Source organism: Sitophilus oryzae, unplaced genomic scaffold, assembly GCF_002938485.1.
Source record: "Sitophilus oryzae breed Bouriz unplaced genomic scaffold, Soryzae_2.0 scaffold_1297_pilon_pilon, whole genome shotgun sequence".
NCBI classification, from domain to species: Eukaryota; Metazoa; Arthropoda; class Insecta; order Coleoptera; family Curculionidae; genus Sitophilus; species Sitophilus oryzae.
This window is the reverse complement of record NW_022145945.1, coordinates 5,009,344-5,035,941: the sequence shown is the minus strand read 5'-3', so window position 1 is coordinate 5,035,941 and position 26,598 is coordinate 5,009,344. Positions and strand designations below refer to the sequence as shown.

At 32.2% G+C, this 26,598-nt stretch overlaps 1 protein-coding gene and 3 long non-coding RNA genes across 6 annotated transcripts in view; 3 read left to right on the top strand and 1 right to left on the bottom strand.

The window, feature by feature from the left end:
• LOC115874628 (insulin-like receptor) overlaps nt 1-26,598 on the top strand; it is a 327,686-nt gene that overhangs the window by 185,286 nt on the left and 115,802 nt on the right. The window lies entirely within an intron of this gene.
• On the bottom strand, nt 2,975-3,591 carry LOC115874642. Its single transcript, XR_004048878.1, has 2 exons — nt 3,119-3,591; nt 2,975-3,056 (listed from the first exon to the last, which is right to left on the bottom strand). It is a non-coding gene; the product is annotated as an uncharacterized LOC115874642 (long non-coding RNA).
• Nucleotides 3,609-4,909, top strand: LOC115874635. 2 transcript variants are annotated; one of them, XR_004048867.1, is made up of 5 exons: nt 3,609-3,975; nt 4,035-4,137; nt 4,193-4,357; nt 4,432-4,498; nt 4,712-4,909. It is a non-coding gene; the product is annotated as an uncharacterized LOC115874635 (long non-coding RNA). The 2 variants fall into 2 exon arrangements; XR_004048868.1 differs by having other exon boundaries at nt 4,432-4,502.
• On the top strand, nt 5,019-5,462 carry LOC115874636. Its single transcript, XR_004048870.1, has 2 exons — nt 5,019-5,238; nt 5,302-5,462. It is a non-coding gene; the product is annotated as an uncharacterized LOC115874636 (long non-coding RNA).

The window sequence follows — 26,598 nt, the reverse complement described above, 5'->3', positions numbered from 1 at the left end:
TGCAGTGACTTTCTAACATAATTAATTCTTTTCAGAATCAAGGTCCGTCATATACACAGCAAAATTTAGATAGTTATATATGTTTAGAGCTTTCAAAATTAAAGATATATGATGTCATGAGAGTGTGTATTATTGGTTGCCTATGGTATAATTAAATAAATAAGAGCTGAGAATTCTAATAATGGCAATAATCCCTAGAGTCAATTTAGAGGTTAACAATTCTCTGGGTTAACTGAAAAAAAAAATAAATGTTTTGGAGTCAAAAAGTATTTTATTTATAAAATTACCCAGAACATCACAATTAAATAATTTTGTATTTTAATTTAGAGACTCTAAAGAACGTTTTTAGGCTATTCTGAGTTTACTGAAGAAGTTTAAGGTACTAGAAAAAAACATTTTCCCCCAACTCAACCTTTTTACCACCCCTTAAATGATATTGCAATTCAATTTTAAGACCTTAATAAGGAAATTTTTTCAAAATATTTCGAATTTATTCATAAACTTTAAGTCGGTCAAAATAAAGCATGGAAGTTGGTATAATATGAAATGGTTTATTATAAAATATAAATGTATGATAAAATAAAATAAATCAGACTGTAGTCCCTCTGGTATTCTAGTGACTGCGAACTGCGGGTGGCTGGTGAAAAACTGCTACTGAAGGTGAGCGTAGGTATACCTACACCTACCTATAAACAAAAAAATGTATGAGTAATGAATTTAACAACACCGTCAAATTAAAGATTGGGTAAAATACATTACATATTATTATTTAAAACAATATCTACCCAAAGTGAATATAATTTAAAATGTTAATAATCTTATTTTAATTATTAAGTCTAGAAAGAAATGTCTTTTCCATTTTAAAAAAGGTACATACCAAGTACATACCTTTTTGTTCTATTGTAACTATGGTAACTAACTAGACACCATTTTGCCACCGTTGCTGCTCGAACCGCTCGAACTACTAGAAATCACCCTCTTGGCAATAATCTGTAAAAATATATAGATAAAAATTTACGTTACACATTATTCATTACGAATTAAAATTATAATTCATTTTAAATTATTTGTGGAGCCAACTACTGTCAAAACTATAACACCGAAACAGAGACCGAGGTACTTATTTTTACTTACCGCTATTCCACTATTATTATTTTCACATCTATATCTTCATATCTGCGGATCCAATCGGAGTTGGATTATCCAGCTGCCAGTACTTGTCCTCCACTTTTTTGAGGATCTGAAAGTATTTTATTACAAATTAATTAATTACCTTGCACTTAAATACATGCTAATCAAGTTATAAGTAAACCGAAACATTATGGATACTGAATATTTTGTTTTTTTAATACATAGCTACAAAAGATAAGCACAAATGAAAGTTCCTACCTTCTGCTTCCTTTTTAAATAATCCTTCCATTTTTCAATTGTTAATTCACTCCGTTCAGTAACGAACAACATTTCCATTGATATACTTACGAAAATATGAGAATACTGGCAACAATGTTTTTTACTTTCCGGAGACGTTCGGACGCAATCGTATTATTAGGAAAAAGTAGAATTAGGAAATTCTTGGCGCTCCCACCGGCGCTCCCACCGGGAGCGCCAAGAATTTCCTAATTCTACTTTTTCCTAATATTACGATTGCGCCCGAACGTCTTCGGAAAGTAAAAAACACTGTTGTCAGTATTCTCATATTTTCGTAAGTATATCAGACAGAGTGAATTATTGTTCGTTACTGAACGGAGTGAATTATTGTGAATTGAAAATGGAAGGATTATTTAAAAAGAAAAGGAACTTGATTAGCATGTATTTAAGTGCAAGGTAATTAATTAATTTGTAATAAAATACTTTCAGATCCTCTCAAAGTGGAGGACAAGTACTGGCAGCTGGATAATCCAACTCCGATTGGATCCGCAATTATATGAAGATATAGATGTGAAAATAATAATAGTGGAATATATTAGCGGTAAGTAAAAATAAGTACCTCGGTCTCTGTCTCGGTGTTATAGTTTTGACAGTAGTTGGCTCCCAAATAATTTAAAATGAATTATAATTTTAATTCGTAATGAATAATGTGTAACGTAAATTTTTATCTGTATATTTTTACAGATTATTGCCAAGAAGGTGATTTCTAGTAGTTCGAGCAGCAACGGTGGCAAAATGGTGTCTAGTTAGTTACTATAGTTACAATAGAACAAAAAGGTATGTACTTGATATGTACCTTTTTTAAAATGGAAAGACACATTTCTTTCCTAGACTTAATAATTAAAATAAGATTATTAACATTTTAAATTATATTCACTTTGGGTAGATATTGTTTTAAATAATAATATGTAATGTATTTTACCCAATCTTTAATTTGACGGTGTTGTTAAATTCATTACTCATACATTTTTTTGCTTATAGGTAGGTGTAGGTATACCTACGTTCACCTTCAGTAGCAGTTTTTCACCAGCCACCCGCAGTTCGCAGTCACTAGAATACCAGAGGGACTACAGTTTGATTTATTTTATTTTATCATACATTTATATTTTATAATAAACCATTTCATATAATACCAACTTCCATGCTTTATTTTGACCGGCTTAAAGTTCATGAATAAACTCCAAATATTTTGAAAAAATTTCCTTATTAAGGTCTTAAAATTGAATTGCAATATCATTTAAGGGGTGGTAAAAAGGTTGAGTTGGGGGAAAATGTTTTTTTCTAGTACCTTAAACTTCTTCAGTAAACTCAAAATAGCCTAAAAACGTTCCTTAGAGTCTCTAAATTAAAATACAAAATTATTTAATTGTGATGTTCTGGGTAATTTTATAAATAAAATACTCTTTGACTCCAGAACATTTTTTTTTTCAGTTAACCCAGAGAATTGTTAACCTCTAAATTGACTCTAGGGATTATTGCCATTATTAGAATTCTCTGCTCTTATTTATTTAATTATACCATAGGCAACCAATAATACACACTCTCATGACATCATATATCTTTAATTTTGAAAGCTCTAAACATATATAATTATTTAAATTTTGCTGTGTATATGACGGACCATGATTCTGAAAAGAATTAATTATGTTAGAAAGTCACTGCACATAATATGTTTTTAAAATATATTTACCTTTTTATGTTTCCTGCTTCTCCTTCGTGATGCTTGTGCTATAACGTTCTAATGTTCTAAAAAAACATTAACTGTCAAAATTACAATTTTGTTTTAATTTCCAATAAAATTAGTTTGTTTTTCTGCTTCATCTGTCTCTTTTTCCTTCACCCTTCCTCACAAGATGTATCAGTTATATAAAAATGTTTAATTTAATTTCCAGTTAATCGCATACCACACTGTTTCCGATTAAAAATATTATCAATACTCAATGCGTCTGCATAATTATTACATTTTATTTTTATATCACTTTCTAACTTAACGTATGGAGCACCTGGCCAGCCTCTAACTTTTCGAGTCTCAACTCTCGATAGCGACTGCGAGGAGCGACGTTGACAAATTTAACACGTTTTTTTCCTTCATTCCATGTAGAATGTACATCTCAAGGATTTCGATCCATGCCGATGACGGCCGAACCGAGTAGGTCGGGCGAGAATTAGAAATCTGAGGTGGCGGTATTCGTCCTACGGGGTATTTGTCCTACCAACCGAACGTCACTTCGGGCATGTTCGGTAGTCCTAAAAATTCCTGTTTCAGGAATTTTGTCCTGGCTAACGTACTAAATCTGTCAACGTCGCATACTTTTCAATCTTGTTTTGTTTTGGAATTTGACAAGATTAACCTCAGAAAAAGTTTAAAATTATAATTTTTATGAACATTGACGAATAATGTTATGAATAATGTAATAGAACCTGATATAAAATAATCCGGAAATATTTACAAATAAAGCATAAACAAAATGAAAGTGATAGCAACACGATTACCTTTGATAATGTGTTTTTTATATAAGAATACGTCTACATGGGTTGAAATCTCAGGTGTGTATCTAGATAATATGTATTCAAACAAAAGCTGTAAAACGATTAACAATTTTTAGAAAATATTAAGCTATCCACAAATTCCTGAAAATAAATTAGCCGTGATTTGCGGAAAAAATGTTCTTAATTATTTTTCCCACATGATGTCCTTTCAGGTTCCAGGTATGTGATATTGTTTTAATTGCAAGATCGTAGCTTACAAAAATTCATTCTTCAGGAAACAGCACGGGCATGTATTAGGCATAATAAGTAATTATAAAAATATGAGCAAAAATGAGATGGTTTAAAAGAGTGAAAATTTTAAGGTTAAGAAATCTGAAACTCAAAGGAAAACTGATTAAAAACTGATAAATAAGTACCGTTAAACTGGAAAAGCAAACTAGTAAGTATTTTATTATGAATCTATTCACTATAACATTGTGGTATTTTACGAAATGTATTTCTTTTGAATTACAGCTATACGCATAATACAAAAGACAATTTATCATCTTTAAAACCATAAGGCATATGATATATGAGATAGGTAGGTATGTACCATGTGGTAGGTACAATATGATCGAAAAAAAAACGGCGTCAGTGATGGCTATGAAATGAAGATCGGTGTCTTTTATATGTAAAATTATATAGGGAATGTCAAGGATCGTCATTTCCAAGCCAACTGGACGCCGTTTTTTCGATTATATGAGACATAAGTGTCAGCCTTCCTAGACCACAGACCTTTATATTATACTTCTAGCACAAGGACATATCGGCAAGCCTTAGGTTGGTGTTTACGCGTGTAGGTGTGAATCGCTATGGTGATCTGGTCGGAGATAGAAAAATATAAAATATTTATTACATAACCACACTTAATCTGATGATTTCCTATGCATTCAATACCAAGTTCAATACATCTGATTGTAATAAGCATATTGGCCATACTCTTCATATACATGAAAATCGTATCAATCGTGTATCACATAGCACATTTAAGAGGACTGATCCTATAAAGGCATTTATTTTTGTTTTCTATTTATAACCTCGTTAACTCATTTATTTTGTAGATTTATTGAATATTAAGCTCTAGGATAAAAAAACCTGCTTAGACAGAACATGGGTATTTTCGAATACTTTATTTAGAAGATCTTGTCAGGACAATGATATAAGATTACAGAAAAATATCTGACGTAGGACAAATGTATAAAGTCTTCAGGATACCCTTCGGGAACAATTTAGAATGATGCAGCGTAAACTACAGTAAAGTCTGAACATTAAAGCATAAAGGTAAATAAATTATCCATACATGTGTGCAGCAAAGTCGTAATATAATAAATTTATTGTTTTCAGAAACAAAATCCACAACTTATTCTGCCAAATACAAATAGTACACATCTTATTTTACTAAGCGTGTTGACCGTACTCTTCATACACACAAAAATCGGCACCCAAGGCCTGAAATGCCAACTCTAGTATACCTATTCTATGTAATAAATATTTTTTTAAGTATATTTATTTGTATTATTATCTTTCTAGATTAAAATATTTTTAATCAGTCTGAGAATCAATATGAATTTATTTTTAAAAAAGAACGAGTATACCTAAAAGCAAAAATGATTTAAGTTAGTATGTCAAAATAATAAGTTAAGGTATTTTTAGAAAACCTGTATTTTAAATTGCAAAAGCTGATAGAATTTCAAATATTTTTCAAACTAAAAAAATGTATCGATCTGAATTAATTTTTCAAATATAACCAGAAAAAAATATCTATCTTAAAGTTGCAGCTGTGGTTGCAATACTCTGTATTGCTAAAAAACATTTTATTTATTAAAATTACAAAATTACGGTATAAAGTTATAAAAAAGTACTTTATAAAAAAAGATCTCCAAATTGTCAAGAAAATAATAAAAAGGGAAAATTCTGAAATTTACAGAAATTTCTTTTTCACTTTATTCCAATTATGTTAATGAGAGTGAAAGTAAAGACTATGGAGAGCTTATTCGTAGTAAAGTAACTAGTTAATTAGTTATTCTGTGTATAGCAAAGACTACCTGTAACGACCCCTAAAAGTAGTTAATAATAATTTAACATTAATAATTAGGTATTTCTTGCCTGAGTGCCTTGAGACAAAACCGGTAAAATAATAAGAACAAAATATGTGAGCAAAGGAATTCATAAAAACCGTAATATGTAAAGTTGATTAAAACAAATTACATATAAATATATATAAATACTGTAAAATCAAAAAAAAAACAGCTGGAAGAGCAGCAATTTTTTTTCAATTGTATAGTACTGTATGATCGAAAAAAAACGGCGTCCAGTTAGCTTGTTAATGATTATCGATGACATTCCCCATATAATTTTAAATATAAAATGACAGCAATCATTATTTCATAGCCGACCACTGTGACCATTGTGTATTATTCTTATTACTAATACTGCACCCAATCACTTTTTTGACAATAATCTATAAAAAATAAAAAGGTAAACAATTTTTCATATTATAAAATAATTTATTTCATTACAGGCCATAGGCACAAACCGTCATTTTTACTCCGAATAGGTCATGCTATTTTTTTCAAACGTCACAAATATTTTTTTAAACAATTTCAAACTTTGCAAATAATATAACAAGATTTAAAAGTAATACCTTGTAACTAATTATACCGTATGATCGAATAAAAACGGCGTCAGCGATAGCTATGAAATGACAATCGATGACATTTCCCATATAAATTTACATATAAAATGACAGCGATCTTCATTTCATAGCCATCGCTGAGGCCGTTTTTATTCGATCATACGGTACTTATATCGAGAAACTATGGTTACACTCGTTGAATTTGACACTTTATATCAGTTTAATAATATATTTTCGTACTTTTGTGCTTATGCGTAAAAGTGCTTTATTTTTATGCCTAGGCATTAAATTACTTTTATTTTATCAATCACGTCGCCAAAATTAATACTTTTGTTGCGTTTGAAAAAAAAATCATTTATTTGTAAGTTTTATAACATATCTAATTAAATTGGGCCGAAAGGAGTCAGTTCTGAACACACATCCGTGGTTCTGAATCATTCTTAATTTATTTTTAAAAAAGAACATAAATACCTAAAAACAAAAAAAATTAAAGTTAGTAGATATGTCAAAATAATAAGTAAATTAGATATTTTTAGAAAACCTGTATATTTATTTAATTGGAAAAACTGATGAAATTTCATATATCTTTCAAATTAGAAATTGTATCCTAATTAATTTTTACTCTAATTGCTAAAAAACGAATATTACAAAAATTAAGTTATAAAGTGAGTTTAGTTATATTAAAGTTCACCATATTGTCAAGAAAAAAAATTATTGCTTTTAAATTAAAAAATTATGTGCAAGTTAGGTTAAACTACAAGTTAAACAATATAGATAATCAAAAAGTTTTTTGATAAAATTTGCTTTTTATGATGTCAGATCATTTCTATGAAAAATACACTAGATAGAATACATTAGATTTTTATTAAAGACGCTGATGGGTAACTAAAACATTGACTAATAAACCTTGTCCATTTTAATATAAGAGGTCACGACATATTCCCCTTGGAATCTTTGTGAAGGTGTAAGGGGTGTATAATAAATTAATCCTTGTTTTATAATAAAAACCATAAAACATTTATTTGTGAGTTAAATAAACGCCTGCCCTCGCCTGTCATAGGCAACCAAAAATACATATAAAAAAATCTTGTAACTTTAGATGAACTTTAGTAATTATGTCAGTAAACTCTTAATTGGGCCTCTAGTCTATTATATTTAATGTACAAATATATTATTAAATTTTAATCATAGATTAAATATTTTAATCTAAGCATTAAGTAATAAAACTATTTGTGCCCATTTATCATAAGAGGTCACGAAATATACTCTTGGTAGTACACAAAACAGTGTAAGGGGTGTAAATAAAATGTATAATCATTGATTTTTTATAATATAAACTATAAAACATTTATTTCTTATTTGTGAGAATAAAAAAACAAAACAATGCATAATATAAACTATTTTAGAATTAGGTATAGGCAACCAAACACACAAGAAAAATAATTTAGATAAAACCTTGTAATTATTTATTAAATATGTCAATAAAGTCTTAATTAAGTCTCTAGTCTATTTTTATTTTATATTTACATAATATAAATACCTTACACTCTTTTTCCGATACAGAAAATTTTGTTAATTGCTTCTTGAAAATGCGACAAGCTGACAACGCTGTTTTTAACGTTCGGGACGCGTTCGGGTGGACGACTCTACCCGAACAACTGGTAGGACAGATGCTCATTAGGACAGATGTGGTTCTCCCAGAAATCTGGCGCAGTAGGAAAAATTCCCATTAGGAATTTTTACGCCATCCCCTCCCGGTCAGAGTACGTAGATTGCCGAGTAGCGACAGAAACCGTCGGCTCTTTTGATGTGGTGGGACCAAATTTTCTTTCTCTCTCTTTTAACGTGTTTGGCAGATAGACTACGTATTTAACTGCTCAACTTATGAAGTGGTCCTATAAACATGGTATACACTGCTCACAATTTGAAGTGGAATTAATTATAAAGTTTTATACATATCTTTTTTGTTTTGTTTTATCCTTATTTCTAAATTTGAATGTATAAAATATCTTACTGCTAATAAATAATTAAAAAAACGATTCGTTGCCTGAGGTATACTTGAAATAAAGTATATAGAGATATTTGATAAATGGCAATAGTGGCAACTTTACTTCTTCGTATGACAGATAACCTACTTATTTCGCGCAGCCGCAAAGAAAATTGAAAACGGGACTGTCGCTACTCGGTGGTTTAGGTACTCTGATACTATGTTTTTTTTCTCAGGTAAGATTTCGACAGACGATGACAGAAGAAAAGCAGATGACGTCCCATACCAACCTATTTATTTTACTAAAAAAAGTTTCTAATATTTTTTAAGTTTTAAGTTATTATTATATTATTTAAGTAATATTTAATTTTTAAGTTAACTATGAATGGGTTTAAATATAAATCCGTCATGCGTCGTCTCTTGATGTTTTTAACCATTTTTATTGGTTTATTTCAAAAATTATAGATTATATTTCAATTTTATTAGTTTAACCTTGGTTTGACGGAACGATGCACGACAAACGGACGCCGATGCGTATGAACTCGCCTTTAGACTTTTGAGGCTTGTTAAAGTCTTGCCAAATTATAGGTTATAATTTTGTGTCAACTTATGTCAAATATATGCGTTTTGGAAGATGATGCATTTTGATTCGTGTGATTACGTGTGTTTTGTGTCGTTTGAAGTCAAGTGGAGGGAAAATCGAGGGAAAATTAACTGTAGACCCAGAGCACAGTTTATAGTTAATATTCGCTGCCCAGGCAGAAAGTCTTTATACATCAATAAAGTTACCATCAATAAAGTTTATATACCATCTCCTCGTAGATAAGTTCATCTTGTATGATACTCGTACGATACTCGTACCATATTATGGTACAAGGATCGTACTGTAGTAGCTGTACAATATCGACATCACAGGATAGGTAAATAATGGATTTTAGTACTGCAGAAAAATAATGTCAAAAGGTACTGGTTTAAAAAAATTAAGATTATTGTATACTATAAAAAAATTGAGATTCAAGTGAGTAAATAATATTTTAAAATAAAAAATACTGTCAAAAGTCCAAATAGTTTTTTCAATTTAAAAGTAAGTAAGTTTGACCGTTATGTTTAATTGATAATATCAAGTCTCAATGTATAAAATCAATTGCCTTTACTGCATGTAAATTTCCAATAGGTTATCCAAACGCTTTTCTTTCTAAAGCATACTTTGCAGCCAGTTCCAAAGCAGCCTGTGCTATCCCCAAAGCTTGTGCAGCTATCCCAACCCTAGCTCTCTCCAGTTGATTCATAGCTACCAAAAATTCACCACAAACATCTCCTAAAAACTCACATTTTTACTCAAAAATTACCACCCTACAATCTTTGCTATTTTTTTTAAACCTATAACATTCTTTTTAGAAACACTGACATTCTCCAAAATAAAATCACAAGTCGGTGAAGCATAATACCCATTTTATCTTCGAGTTTACCAAAGAACAACCTTTTGTGCTTTAAAGATTGTGGCAAAAATCGCAACCGCTTTACACACATTCCCAGAGGTAACCCACGATTTTGTACCGTTTAATATGTAATGGTCTCCCTCAAGTACTGCCGTGGTTGAAATAGCACTTTCATCACTTCCTGCATCTAAAAATTTGTATTTTTTATATATAGGTTCCAAAGATTTTTCTAGTACTTACCTGGTTCGCTAAGAGCAAAATAACCAATGCTTTCCTGAGTAAAAGGTCTTAAAAACTATTCTTTCTGTTCGTCAGTGCCCAGTCTAGTTAATACGTTAACATAAGTTCCTGTGGAATATTACAAATTTGTATTTGTACATAAGTTATATTGATAAATATAATAATAAATGCGGGAAGTTTTTCGAAGCTTGAAAGATAAATATTTCAAGCTAAATATTTTTCTATTCTTATATCAAACCAAACATTTCCAGAAACGATTTTCTTTCATATTATTGATCTAATGCTTATTTAGTATTTATTTTATACATTTAATAGGTAAATATAATATTCTGTTTATATTGATTTCTTTCGGTGCTTAGTACGATCCAATAAAATGTATGTATTATACAAAATAATTTATATAGTCGTCCTCTATAGAGTTATAAATAATAACGAACCTTCTCGTTCAATCATTGGATTCTAACTGAGTTGGGGTAAACTGTATTATTAAGATCTTAAGCGAGATACTATATCCGTAGAAATATCTATTAATTTCGACATCAGAGCTAACTCACAGAAATCTTAAGCCTTTTGATTTCATCGGCATAATTGGGGACGGGCTACAGGATGCCCCCTCGAGGATTCGAACCGATGGCCCTAAATGGAGGAAATCATCAGGACTTTTCTTAATTATGGGTCGATTGGAACCAAACTCGGCACGTGGATAGAGTTACCCGAATGGAGTCCTCAGACGGACAGACGGTTTTAATACAAATTTTGTGAAAGTGAATAAAATTATTTATTAGTTTTTAATTTATTACTTTTTCAACATTTTAAAGTACACTTTTTCAAACACCTCCTTCAAATCCTTCAATTTAATAGTTGTTAGTAAGAAGTTTCAAGTATCTGTGGACCAATACCGAATTTCATTTAAATCGGACGATTTTTTTTCTAAGCCGTAGTCTGTCCTTACCTTTTTTTTCGCCTGTTGTGTCGCGTGTCGTGTCACGGCCTTGAGTTTTTACTCCAAGCGCGCGTTCGCACCCCTCAATTTACACAATAAAATTAACAAGTTAATTAGAAACTTATAACTTGTAGTCTAAGAGCTGGCTACATAACAAACCTTATCATCGTTACATGGCTAATTTTTTGTGTGAAGTATCCTTTTGTGTAGCCATTGTGAAATAGTCATGTCTGCCAGCGCGATCCCGGGGCTTAAAGCGGGGGCGGCCAATCGAACGGGTGAAATTTTGACACTAAAAATATTATAAGATACATGAATTATAATTGCGAAAATAGCTTTTATTTATTATTAAGAAACGTGAAAAATTGAAAGAGGCATGAAATTTTAAAAATTAATAAAAAATGAAATTTGAAGAATGAAAAAAATTTTAGCATATTTGCATGCCGATTGGTGAAATGTCATATTTATTTATTTTAAAAGCCGTATGCAAAAGGGCAGACAAAAAGATCGTGGCTCAATCAGCTGCAGACAGTTATCAAAAGCGCGATATTACTCTAGCGCTTTCAGGGAACGTTCGCCGCCTCATCCATTTAAGCAGGGGCGGCTTGTCCTATGAGGCAGATGAGGCAGTGCCTCACCAATACATTTGAAGAATTACACGTATTAATCGATACATCTTTAATCACAATTTTATATTGTTTTCCCTATTTGCATCAATAATGTATTTTTTATCCGTCATTCTACAATAAATTACGTCGATGGTATTCCTTTAAACGCGCTTCCTTTCCCATATGCGCCAAACTCGCCGATATATATATATCCATCTCATTTGTTCTTTAAGAAGTATATGTGCAGAGGTTTGCCTCTCGCCTTTCCTTGTCTAATGTATTGTGCTATATCGCTTTGACGGAGCGACAGCGTTCACTGGAATCTTAAATCTATAGAATGAAAAGAAAAAGCATAGGCAAAACCTTTAGTTGAAGAGAGATAAAATGTATGGAGTAGTAGCGCGTAAAAAGACCGTATTGAGGCGAGCCTCAAATGTAAATTTAAACCTTAAAAGCCGTTCGTTAAAAATATGTATCACTTCCCGATCAGCCCGAGAGATTTTAGGCGACAGGCTGAAAATGCAGAATTGCATTATTTGGGAATTTGTATTAGTTTGAATCATAGTTGATCACAGTTTGAATTAACTCTGCCGGTTATTGCACTGTTTTGTCTCTAATTGATTAATATATACGTTTTTTAATGTGAATTGCATGTTGAATTTACTCGTCTTACTGATTACAACGTATTAAGTAAATACCTAAAAAGTGGGCAGTGATTTGTTGATTGATATGATGATTTAGAGGGACCATGCATCATCATGCAGAGGACTTCCCCAGGTAAAGTTTTTCGAATTCGAATCATTTCTAGATAAATTGTGTACTCGTATAGTCAAAAAGTAAAGCAACTTGTTACAGAGATTTCATTTTGTTTTATTTTTATAGGATGGGTAGAAAAACAAAATTTTACCATACAGAGTAAAATATAAGACAAAATATCCTGAGGTCGCTTTGATAGAAATTTACTGTTGCAATAGCCCTATGTAATAGGTACCGTATGATCGAAAAAAAACGGCGTCCAGTTGGCTTGAAAATGACGATCGATGACATTTCCCATATAATTTTACATATATAATGACAGCGATCTTCATTTCATAGCCATCGCTGACGCCGTTTTTATTCGATCATACGGTAATAATTTGCAATTTTAAAGAAAATATTTTTTTAGGATATGCACTTTTTTTATATAGAACTTTTTTTTCATATATTTGTCAACTACGAAGATATTGGACTTCCTCGTACAAATGGTCACCCTATATACATACTAATAAAAATTCTCTTCTAATGTGCCTCACCATCTTCCAGTGCTACGAGCCGCCCCTGCATTTAAGTATAGATAAATCATATAATATACGATTATATTATAAATATATCTTTTTATTATTTCAATAACGATTTTTTTGTCTGCCCTTTTGCATACGGCTTTTTAAGTGAATTAACAAGAAACATGACATTCCACCAAACGACATGCATGTATGCGATGATTTTCTTTTGTCAAAATTCTATGCCTCTTTCGCGTTGTCTGCCACGAGAAAAATGTCTGTCAACAATTTTACACGTTTCCTAATAATAAATTAAAGCTATTTGGCAATTATAACTCGTGTACCTGATACTATTTTTAGTGTCAAAATTTCACCCTTCCGATTGGCCGCCCCCGCTTTAAGCCCCGGGATCGCGCTGGCAGACATGACTATTTCACAATGGCTACACAAAAGGATACTTCACACAAAAAATTAGCCATGTAACGATGATAAGGTTTTTTATGTAGCCAGCCTCGGTCTATTGTAACTAAATCAAATTAATCAGAATATTGTCGATAAGAAGGCTAATTAAAATTAGTGATGGGATAACTCGAGCGAAAATTCGCTCGAGTACTCGATTATTGAAATAACCGACATCCTTGCTTATGAAGGAAGGGCCTCCTTTGGCAAGATCAATCTCTAATCTCTATAGACGTCATTTATAGTAGTGGGAACTATCGAATGAATACTATCGAAACATTCGATAGTTGCAATTCATTCGAATAATTCGATAGTAAGAAAACATTCGTTGAAAACTATTCGAATAAAAATTATCGAATAGATCCGTCATCTGCCTTGAAATATTGTATTCTAGTAATTCGGCAGCAAAAACCATTCATTTATAAAATTCATTCATTTATGAAATTCATTTATTCGTCAGGATCGATTATAATAAAATATTAACTGAATTTTAGTTGTCGCCCGGCGACGTAGGTTTCTTTCCGAGAAACCCGACAGCGGTCGGTGGCAATGCTATGAAAGAAGCCTCATCTTTGATTTTTGCGGAGTCAGATATAGATAAGAACACATTATTTTTTTTATTGAGGTGCTAGTATTTACACAGAAAATACATTATGAAGGGCGCTGTTGCCATATTTTGGTATTAGTTGATATTAGCAAAGAATATTATTGTTTGGCTTTAGTTAGTTAGGGATAGTATGTCTATATATTCTGCATTTTTTTTATTAATATTCTGTTGTTACACTGCAATAATATTTGTTATTTTGGATGTAAGAAAATTATTTTTAATATTTTTAAGCAAAGACTGATTTAATAAATAATAATAACAGCAATAATTTGTTATACCTATTAACAACAAAATTTAAAATGATTTAATATAAATATTTTTTTTAGTAGTAGCAAAATATAAACAACAAATTAGATGTCAAAATTATTTATATTAGATCCTATTTAAAAATAATATAGTCTCTAAATTTTTTGGCAACGTTGGTTTATTAAATAATAATAATTACAGAACTAATTTGTTATATTAACAACAAATTTTAAAATAATGAAATATAAACATTTATTAATTTTCTAAGCATGCAGTGTAATGGAACGAAAATATAAATAAAAAATTAGAAATCAAAATTATTTATATTAGGTGCTTTATATTACTATTTAAAAATTATATTTACTTTTACTGGAATTTACTTTAAAAAAATAAATGAAATATTTCTTCGCAAAATAACTACATGTAAGAGAATTAGCATAAACAAAATACAAACATCGTTAATTTTTTTTTTAAATTGACACGTGTAAAACTTTCATTTTAATTTTCTCACCCCATAGTTTGAGTTCGATAACCATTTACTTAACCACATTACTTAAATATGATTATTAAGTTCAACTAATTCATATTATTAAAACATCTAAAATACAAATATGTATTTTTAAAATTAATTCAAAGTTCATATCATCTCTCTTAAAAATTGCTACTTCTCAAAATTTCCCATTAAAAAGTAGACCATATACCATATAAAATTAAATAATTGAAAGATCGGACTACGGAAAACCATACAAATTTTCGGAAAAATTTTGACCACCTGCACATGCACACAATCGTCAATAAATAAAATTAAAAAATAACTACTATTTTAGTATTTTAACTATTTTAATAAATGCAAAAATAGCACAGTATTTATACGGCGAAGTTATAAAAATTTGGAAGAACTAATAATGCACTGACGCATACAAAAATCAAACGAATACTAAATATCATTTTTCATTTATCAAAAGCATTCGATAGTCGTGGCGCAACGATAACCATTTGGTCGCACGGCGAGGTTGTCACATATGCTTTAGTATACAAATGAATGAATGCTTTTATTCGAATAAAACCATTCGATAGTTGAAATCATTCATTCATTAACCATTCGATAGTCTAATTCATTCGATAGTTCCCATCGCTAGTCATTTACTATAAATATGAAACTTGTCAAAAATTAATACTAATTTTAGAAAAATTAAAAAAGGATAGGACGTTTCCATACACACAGATCTACAGGGTGGTTCGAACTGTATTCCGGAAACTTCGGCAGCATATTCTGCTGATGAAAAGATACTACAGGGTGTAGAAGTTTTATTTTTATTTCCATTTTTTCCAAATAATTTCTGAAGTAACGTCAATATTTGGATGAAAATTGGTGTCTGGTAGTTTTTTGACATGAGAAATTTGATTTTGATGTCATTATGACTCCTATTTGTAGAAGGCGCCACCTACATGTGTTTTAATTGTTTTGAAGAGTAATAACTTTTGGTCCGCACCTGTATAGAACTACTGAGTGAAAAAATATACATTTTCGTAATTTTTTAGGTGAAAAATGTTCTATAGAGAAATAGTCTATACATGTCATTATTGACTATTTGGTTAGACTGAAATGATAAATTTAGGAAATTTTTATTTTTTTTAAATTAACCATAAAATTTTCTTCAAAAAAATGATGATTGATGATGATTTGGCACAAAACATTTCAAATTTCTGATTTCAGTCTATTAACTATTAGAAGGCTATTAGTCAACATATTATGTCAATGATGACAGTTATTGACAATTTCGATTTCAAATATCTCGAGAACTATTACTCGTAGCGATTTTTATTAAGAGACCTTTTTTAAGTTAAAAACGGCGTAAATGTATATTTTTTTACTTAGCAGTTTTATACAGGTACGGACGAAAAATTCTTACTCTCCAAACAAGTTAAAAGTATGTAGGTGGCGCCCTCTACAAGTAGGAGTCATATTCACATCAAAATCAAATTTCTCATATCAAAAATCTCCCAGACACCAAATTTCATCTAAATATTAACGTTACTTCAAAAAATATTTGGAAAAAATCGAAATAAAAATGAAACTTCTACACCCTGTATCTCCGAAACTAAGCATTTTAGGACATGTAGAAGTAGAGTAGAATGAGTAAGAGGGGGGGTTAATCACTGCGACCTTAAAGATCTATTGCGCCTCCCTTCCTTGAGTCATCACACAGTCTATAACCCATCATACCCCTGTTGTTGAGGGGACATGGTATTTCCCATCCTCCTCTGACAACAGTTCTTCCTCCGAGGGTACACATCCTTTTTCGGTTGGAGTTTGGCCCTCCGTGTCGCCTTTCACAGTCGAGGAGCTTGGCTCCGGCTGAGAAACCCGTGAGGTGGAGGCTGGAGGATCTGCCTCCATTTTCTCCACCTCTTTAACTTGGTCTCTCCTTAGACTCCTCTTTCTCTATTGCCTCCTTGGATTTGAGGTCAATTCCTATTTTAGGACATATATTTATAAGGACTTTTTTACCTATTTTTATCTGCAGAATATGCTGCAGAAGTTTCCGGAATACAGTTCGGACCACCCTGTATATAAAAAAAAATATTTTTCTCGAATTTTAAACTACACCATTTAAAAAGAAATAAAATATAAAAACGAATCAAGGATAAGTAATGCTATCTTGGGCTTGATCTCGCCAAAATTATCATTGATTGTTATTATCCAGCTGTCTTTGACGCCGGTTTTTTTTTCGATCGTATGGTATTTATGTATATTTAACAACAATGTAAATTAATATTAAGATTAATAATTAATAATACACACAACAAAAAATAAGGAATGTCTTCTGTAATTAACAGTATACATACATACCTTTGCCGTTATTGTAAATATTTTTTTGTTTTTGCATTGAATGGGAAATACATATTTAACCACACCTTGAACTGTTGTTGTTGGAAAAGTAAAATTTATTTATAATTTTTTGGAGAAATGTGTAAGTTTCCAAAGAATTTAACAATACCTACTTTCAGAGAGCGAAAACAAATACTACCATGCGATCGGGAAAAAACGGCGTCAGAGAGAGGTTGGAAATGAAGATCGTTGTCTTTTTATATGGGGGACGGGGATGTCGCGCTATGCCAAGCAACTCTACCAAATTGCGCCATAGACAAAGTTGTGCACATATATATTATACATACCCCATACATAATGTATGGGGTACGTATAATATATTATGTCCATACATATTATTATACTACATACTGGTCAGTGTAGGCGTACCTTAAAGGTTGTGAAAGTATGTGAAGGTGACCAAACCAAACTGACCAGACCCGCACGCGACGCATCGACCGAAAAAAATATTGTTTCTGTTACTTTCAATGAAGGTGCGCACACTAGTCAGAGCCGCACGAATCGCATCGACGAAAATGCGGCCAGCATTGTTAGGCCAGAATGATTTTCGATAAATGCGGCTAGTGCTGCTGACGTCACACGCAATTCCTTCCACTCTACAATTTCAATATGCTAAGAAAGTTCGCAAATTTTTCATGGCTCATATTGAAAAAAAAATTGTTCATCCTCAATTAAATATGGAAATAATGTGGATTTTTGCAAATATTGTGAACCTATAACTTTCGATTCTTTCTCGTGATTTCTTTTTCATCTATTAGCAAGGAGCTTATAATTATTTCTTGTTCGTCATCATTCATTGTCGAGAAATATTAAAAAACACGCTTATCACCGCAGACAGGACTCTGGAAGCGATTGATGAGAAATTCAATTGGCAAATATGGGTGTAGTAGGGGTAAAAAGAAACAAAATAGCGAATAATGCGGCGCGTTCGGTACGGCTCAGTGTGCGCGACAAGAAAAAAAAGTGCGACCCTCAGAAGATAACCTAACGCTTTTAGAATAATTATACACTATTTAAATCCGTGTATTTTTATATGCCGGTTGTTTACGATATTCTCCGATGGTGGCAGCACCGGCGGAGAACTTTTCTTTATTGCAAGAGGTCATTTCAAAGTATGAATTCAAAGTTGATTTCAGTGATATTAATAGTTGTATAACTTCTTGAAATTAATAATAATAAATTATTTATTGCACTTCCATAATTATTATGCAAAAATATTTAATTGAAAAATAGAAAAGCATTTTCTAGAAATTGTTTTATTAGAAACTAACCGAAAAGAGCAGATAGAAGAATAAATATATTCGAGATAAAATATTGTGCTGCTTTTCCATGTAATTTCTATGACGCTCTTAAAGTTAATTTAGATAGATGGGGTACAATTTTAAGCTGGAACTTTAACCTGATTTATTATGGTTTCTTATAGACCCCATTTATTTGACAAATTATGGAAATATAATCGTAAATCTAGAGTCTGGAGTACAAAGAAAATAGAGACGAATACGAGAGAGTTTATTAATTTTTAAAAATAATATTAATAAATGTAAAATATTTATTATTTTACTTATTGGTAAGTTAAAATTGCTAATTCAGAGACAAAAACAGGTCTTTTGATACGTAATGACAAATCGACAGTACAAGACTTCCTTGTTTTTCAAAAAAATTCAAATTTTCAAGAAATTTTTTTAGCGAAAATAACCTCAGAGGTATTTCTGGGGTCGAAATATACTACCCCTAAAATATTTGTCCTTATTTCAACCTGTATATTTAATGCAGCTTGAAACTAATGTTTTTTTCAGAACTGATAGAAAACCTTGCTACTTACCCAGAGCAGCACAAAATGGTCATTATTTTTGATAGTGGCACAAATGTTTTTCAAAACTTTTCGAATAATATATAGGTATATAAATAGAGCTGAATTTACCTGATAATTTAACTCTGTCTTGTTGATAGGTAAACAAAATTAGCATATTCCATAAAACAACAAAATAGCTTATATTAGTTTTAAATCTCATTTGATTCGAAGTAAAGAGCAGTATATCGATACCTGTAATTTTCTACAAATAACATTATAATTTTATTTTTGTCAGTCAATATAATAAAAGCATAAACATGGGATGCCAGTTCACATGAAATTAATTATTTTCAATAAATAATTAATTGCAAAATAAAATACTAACTCACCACAATACACCTTTACATTTGCACTTGTCGCGCGTTTTGCTAACTAATGTTAGCAGCAGATGGTTAAAACTGATCTAATATCTACAAGTTGAGCGCTTATCTAGGAGCTCATTTGACACCGAATAGGCGTACGGCAGAACTAGCCAAGCGAGTCAAAACCAACCGAACTACCTAACGTAACAGGAACAGAGAACTGGGGGGAACTGGACCATTTTCCCTGTTAATACTATCTTTACATTTATTAATTTTGACGCTCTCATATGTATTTAATTGCCTCTAACTTGAGACTTCTTTAATTAATTAAGTTAATAATATCTATACGACGTTCCTTGTCAACAGTATGTGGAGTAACTCAAGATTATCTGGCCTGCCATATCTTATCTGAGCCATATTTTCTTTAAATCTAGGTAATATTGATCCAGTTTGCCCAACATATTTCTGATTAAAATCTTTACATTGAATTTCATAAATACCTGACCTTTACAGTGGAGGTGTTTTATCTTTAGGATTACCTAATAATGTGTGTTAATGTTTATGTAAAATTACTTCTAAAAAAATAACCACCTCCTGATTTTTTTGATATTATCTATCAAATCAGTTCTGGGTAGTACACCCTGAATAATTATTGAACATTAAAAGAACAAACGACAGTATACATGCAACGATAGAGTATAAAAGAAACTAATAACAAATTAAAATTAAGTTTTTCAATTTACCTAATATCAAATTTAAATAATACATATTTTAGGCAGATCATCAACAATGCAAAATTACAGACTATACAAAAACTCCAACAATATAAAGTTTCAAAAAAATGTTCGTTTAAAATTAAAAATAATTATTGTTTATGGACAAAAACCAATTTTGTTACAGCGTTTGATTACAGAGACGCATAAACACTATACTTTTCATTATCTTTTAAATTTTTAATGGCATTTTACAATAGATCCTTAAATTTTTATTTAACCACTGACATGTAACGCGTCAAAACGTCAATCATAAAAACATGTAAGTACAACACAATAAACCTGAGAAATTAACTGCCTCGGGTACCGAAGGAACTAAACAAAACCAAGGATTGCAGTCATAAAAAAACTATTTGTCTTGTTTAAAAACTTAAAAAAAATAAAAAATGTCTATACCTATATGGCGGATTCATCTCTCCAAAAAAATCCCTTATGTGTATTCGCCACTGCACTGCATGAAAAATACTGCTTGTCAGAAGTTATGTTTACAGTTAAAAAAAATGTTTAAATTTATTCCATTTATACAGGGTGAGTCTTAAATAAGTGCTTATATTTTCAGGGCTTGTAGATATCGAAAACAGTAGATTGCAACTTGTAGATAAAAGAAACATATTTTCTCTTTACCGTTTTTCAGATAACCGAGTTATTTTACTTTGAAAATTTCCAAAAAAATGTTTTTTTTGCTTGAATGTTGAGAACTACTGGATCTTCTCTGGGTTTTCTTTCTTGTAAATTTAATCTACTACCTATGCCGCCATATTATCAAGAAATTATGGTTTTTTAACTAAAAACTAAAAAAGAATTCATTTATATTAAATTCCAAATCTTCAATTCTCGAAAAAAATCTCATAATCGTGTTTCTGGGGTCAAAATATACTACACCTAAAAATATTTGCACTTATTAAGACCCACCGTGTATAACATAATATACAAAATGTGTTTAGAATTTGACGTAAAATTTAAAATTAAAAATAAAAAATCGGTAAAAAAACTTTTAAGTTAAACGGTTTTATCTTATGTGCACTGAAAACTAGAAAATAATAATAACAATTAGGTATTTTGAACTTCTGGTTCAGAAATATTTTAGTACTAGGCAGAATAGCTTTGTAGGCATATTAGACTAAAATAAAAACGTGGGACCCCTCTGAAATCCTACCTATGGCAAAACATATCTTTATACTTTGGTAGATCATGAGCTCGGCGTTCGCTGGTGAAGCCGCCACGGCTGGTTATTGATTGTCAAAATATCCAGTTACGATTATTGTTGCGAAATTGAACGAAAAGAGAATTGAAAAAAAGAAAATATTGAGAAATAAATATACCAGGGCACTCAAATGACTTACCCTTTTTTGCCCACACTCTTCGGATGCACGTAACGTTGTTGCAAAAAAAATAGTACCAGAAAAATAGAAACAGTGTCGGATATCTGCACTAGTGTTTGGCGACTTGTTCTCTACACACCGGCCGAATTGCGAATGTCTTCTGGTAGTACGCACACTATGATCGCGCGCACTGGGCAATAGAGAAATCATCTGAGTTTGAATTTTGAAACGAAATTGAATTTAATTTAATGATTTATGTGATCATTCTCAACCAAACAATTAATAATCGAATAATGTAAAGAAAAATAAACAAAAAATTAAACCTTTGATTGGGTTTGGGTTTACAATATTTAATCATTTGTACAATATAAGTGATGTGCAAAAATAAGTAGTTTAATTTTTTGTTTATTTTTCTTTACATTATTCGATTATTAATTGTTTGGTTGAGAATGATCACATAAATCATTAAATTAAATTCAATTTGGTTTCAAAATTCAAACTCAGTTGATTTCTCTATTGCCCAGTGCGCGCGATCATGGTATATAGATATATAGTATAGTGCGCGTACTACGAGAAGACATTCGCAATTCGGTCGGTGTGTAGAGACCAAGTCGCAAACACTAGTGCAGAGATCCGACACTGTTTCTATTTTTCTGGTACTATTTTTTCGCAACAACGTTACGTGCATCCGAAGAGTGTGGGCAAAAAAAAGGGTAAGTCATTTGAGTGCCCTGGCATATTTATTTCTCAACATTTTCTTTTTTTCAATTCTCTTTTCGTTCAATTTCGCATAGGTCCGGCTCAAAGGCTCGCCACGAAGGCTCGCATACTTCGCATAGGTCCGGCTCCGGACCAAAAATATGTTGCGAAATTGAACGAAAAGAGAATTGAAAAAAAAAGAAAATATTGAAAAATAAATATACCAGGGCACTCAAATGACTTACCCTTTTTTTTGCCCACACTCTTCGGATGCACGTAACGTTGTTGCGAAAAAATAGTACCAGAAAAATAGAAACAGTGTCGGATCTCTGCACTAGTGTTTGCGACTTAGTCTCTACACACCGGCCGAATTGCGAATGTCTTCTGGTAGTACACGCACTATGATCGCGCGCACTGGGCAATAGAGAAATCAGCTGAGTTTGAATTTTGAAACGAAATTGAATTTAATTTAATGATTTATGTGATGATTCTCAACCAAACAATTAATAATCGAATAATGTAAAGAAAAATAAACAAAAAATTAAACTACTTATTTTTGCACATCACTCATATTGTACAAATGATTAAATATTGTAAACCCAAACCCAATTAAAGAAACCAAAAAAAAAGAATAATGAGATGCGTGAACCTACCGCCCACCAAAATATATATATTTTAACTAATTTAGAGAAAGAGGACAAATTTTAACAACTGGTCGCTGTAATTGTCCTCGTTGAGTTTTGAGAGTAACTACTCTGCATATACCATCCGCACCTAAATGACATATTTCGACTCTGGCGAGAGGCCATTTGAGGGGCGGATTATTTTCTTGTTTCACTAACACCAATGTGCCGGGAACTATCAAACTGGTAGTTTCATTCCACTTTAACTTTTGATGCAATTGATGCAAGTATTCACGATGCCACCGACGCCAAAAATCTTGCTGGATTCTCTGGATTAATTGCCATCGGGAGAGTCGATTGACATTAATAGAAGTCAAATCGGGATCTGGAATACTAGAAAGTGGAGCTAAAGTCAAGAAATGTCCTGGAGTTAGGGCAGATAAGTCGTTGGGATCAGAGCTTAAGGGACATAATGGTCTTGAATTCAGCAAAGCTTCAATTTGAACTAAAACCGTATAAAGTTCTTCGTACGTTAATCGTTGATCCCCAATGACTCTGAAAAGATGAGTTTTAAAGGATTTCACCCCTGCTTCCCATAATCCTCCAAAATGAGGCGTAGAAGGGGGATTGAATGTCCAAGTCAAATTTTCCTCAACACACGCATCTTCCATACATTTGAGAATTTCACTCTTGGCGCCTACAAAATTAGTGCCACGATCAGAGAATATCTGGTTACACCTACCACGTCGAGCAATAAATCTATGTAACGCGGCAAGAAAAGCATGAGTGGTGAGGTCGCTAACCAATTCAACGTGTAATGCTTTTGTGGTAAAACAAACAAAGAGACAAATATACGCCTTCTGAGATTTTACACCCTTATGTTTTCTTAAAGTTATAAAAAGAGGTCCCGCGTAATCCACACCAACTACTTGAAAAGGCTTAGCCTGATTTACTCGAACAGATGGTAGCTGACCCATTGGAGGTTGAGAAATTTTAGGACTAGTACGAAAACACTTGATGCATTTAAAAATGACTTTATAAATAGCCCTTCTAGCTGTTAAAATCCAAAAATTTTGAGACAATAGAAATTGCAACGTTTGCAATCCAACATGCAAATATTGCTTATGATACTGTTCTATAATCAATTCGGTCAACCGATGTTGACGAGGTAACAAGACGGGATGTTTTTGAGAAAAGTTGATACCTGAATTACCTAAACGACCGCCCACCCTGAGAACACCCGAGCTATCGAGAAAGGGGGAGAGCTTACGCATAGATTTAGACAATGTCTTACCACTTTGAATACAATATATTTCGTGATCAAATGATTGAGCTTGAACATTTCTAATAAGCAACATGAGAGAAGAATGTAACTCGTTAGTAGTGATATATCCACAAAGTTTATCCTTGGGATGTCGAAGATTGTGAACAAATCGAGAGATATAAACAAAAACGCGTTGTATAGTCCTAAGAGATGAGTATTTGGACAATAAATTATCGAAAAAATCTATAGAAACGGCTATTTTCAAAGAGGTTACCTTTTCTTCCTCCTTTATGGACAAAGAACTCGGCTCTACAGAGTGATTAAAAGAAGGCCAACAGTTTTGTGGCTCTTTAAGTCATGGTGGTCCCGCCCACCATAGGGAGTAATTTACTAGATCCTCTGGAAACAAACCTCGCGAAGCACAATCAGCAGGGTTCTTATTGGATTCCACATAATTCCAACAAGCAGGTGGAAGAATATCTTGAATATGGCTTACTCGATTGGCAACGAATGTTTTCCAACGATGAGGTGAAGATTTAATCCAAGAAATAGTTACCATAGAATCTGACCACGCATAAAGCTTACAAAACTTAAGATTGTTTTCCAGCGTTTTTGAGATTGCTGCAATAAGATCAGACAATAAGACTGCAGCGCATAACTCCAGTCGAGGAAGAGAGATTCGTTTTAAGGGCGAAACGTTTGATTTTCCGCTCACCAAAGAGACCCGATATTGAGAATTATGAGAAAGAGCACGAAGCAACAGCCGCATAACCTTTTTCTGATACGTCACAGAACCCGTGAAGTTCGTAGTATATGACATCAGCACAAGTGATGCGACGAGGAACATTAAGAGACGAAATGAGATGCAGTTGGGATTATAATTTTCCCAAATTTCCAAAATTTCAGATTCGGGCGGTTTTCATCCCACCCCCTATACCTAAAACCAAGAGTTGTTGAATTCAAGTTATTTTTAGCGAAAAAATGTGAGAGGTGATAGAAATCCCAATGGATCGAATATTTTTGCCAGCTCTGACAAAACGTGCCTTTTGTACATGGCCTTTCCAGAATATCAACTTTATATGTGAAATAATCTTGCAGTGGAACCCACTGGAGACCAAGAATTTTGAGAACCATGCCTTTTCAAAAATCAAAAGAAAAAGAAGAATCGTGACACACAGATGACGCGATTTTATCTAAAAGGAATTAGTGAGTTACTGGGACCATTTTCAAAATGTTCAAATCCTCCAGAACTGCATAATGCCACAAGCTCTTGCTGTAATTGTAATGCAGACTCGACCGATGAACAGCCTGTTACAACATCGTCTACGAAAATGTCAGTTTCTAGTACTTTTGCAGCTAGTGGAAATGAAGCTTTTCCCTCTGCAATAAGCTGTTGAATGGTGCGAAGAGATAGAAATGGAGATGAGCTAACTACAAAGGTGACAGTTTTCAAACGGTAGTCTTGAACGTCTTCGAAAGGAGAGAACCGCCACAAAATACGTTGATAATCCGTATGCTTTGGTTCTATCCAAATCTGCCGATACAATTGTTTAATATCTGCAGTGAATACGATTTTATCAATGCGAAATTTTAACAATATTGAGAATATATCTTTTTTGTAATAACAATAAAAATAATTTAAAAAAAACTATCATTTCAAGGATTGTCCCTTGGAATCTTTAGCCGAAGCATCAAATACTTACTCGAATTTTATTTGGATATGTCATATACTGTGAGTTTTATAACGTAAGTTCGTGGGATGAGCGATATGAGATAAATTAGAAATGACAACTTCATCCGAATCAGGAGCAGACATTTCCATATGTTCTTGACACAAATATTCCTGTAATGCTTCAGAGTAACTGTCATAGAGAGAAGAATTTAGTAATCGCTTTTCTAGCGAAAGCAAACGACGATATGCGAGTGAGCGAGAACCAGCGAAAATTGGCGAGATATATCGAAATGGTAAGCCCACGATAAAGCGACCAGAATCACAACGCGAGAGACATTTAAGAAATATGCTTTCGCATAACTCATCGTTCCGAAGAACGAAAATATTTTCTTGTGGCAGTTCCTCAATCTCCCAGAATCTTTTAATGAATGAATCCATGGAATCTTGAAAATCTTCTGAACACACCACACTGCGTAAACTAGTTTTTACACAAATTCTTGGTGCGGGAAGCAAAACCACTGAGAACCCAACCAAAAATAGTGAGAATAGCAGAAGGCATTTTGGGATTATGAGTAAGAATTCTTTTGTCCTTTAATAAAAGGGATATAATTCTGCTCCTAGTAGTAGATCAACTGGAGCAGGTTTTCCAAAATTGGGGTCTGCTAGCTTTATACCGGAAAGATGAGGCCAACAATCGAGATTTAAAGGCGAGGAAGGAGTAGGCTTTCCAATTTTAGGCAATACGACTGCCTCGATTAATAGAGATGACGACGACGATGAGTTGCATGGGCGAATACGTAACCGGAACGAAGTACTGA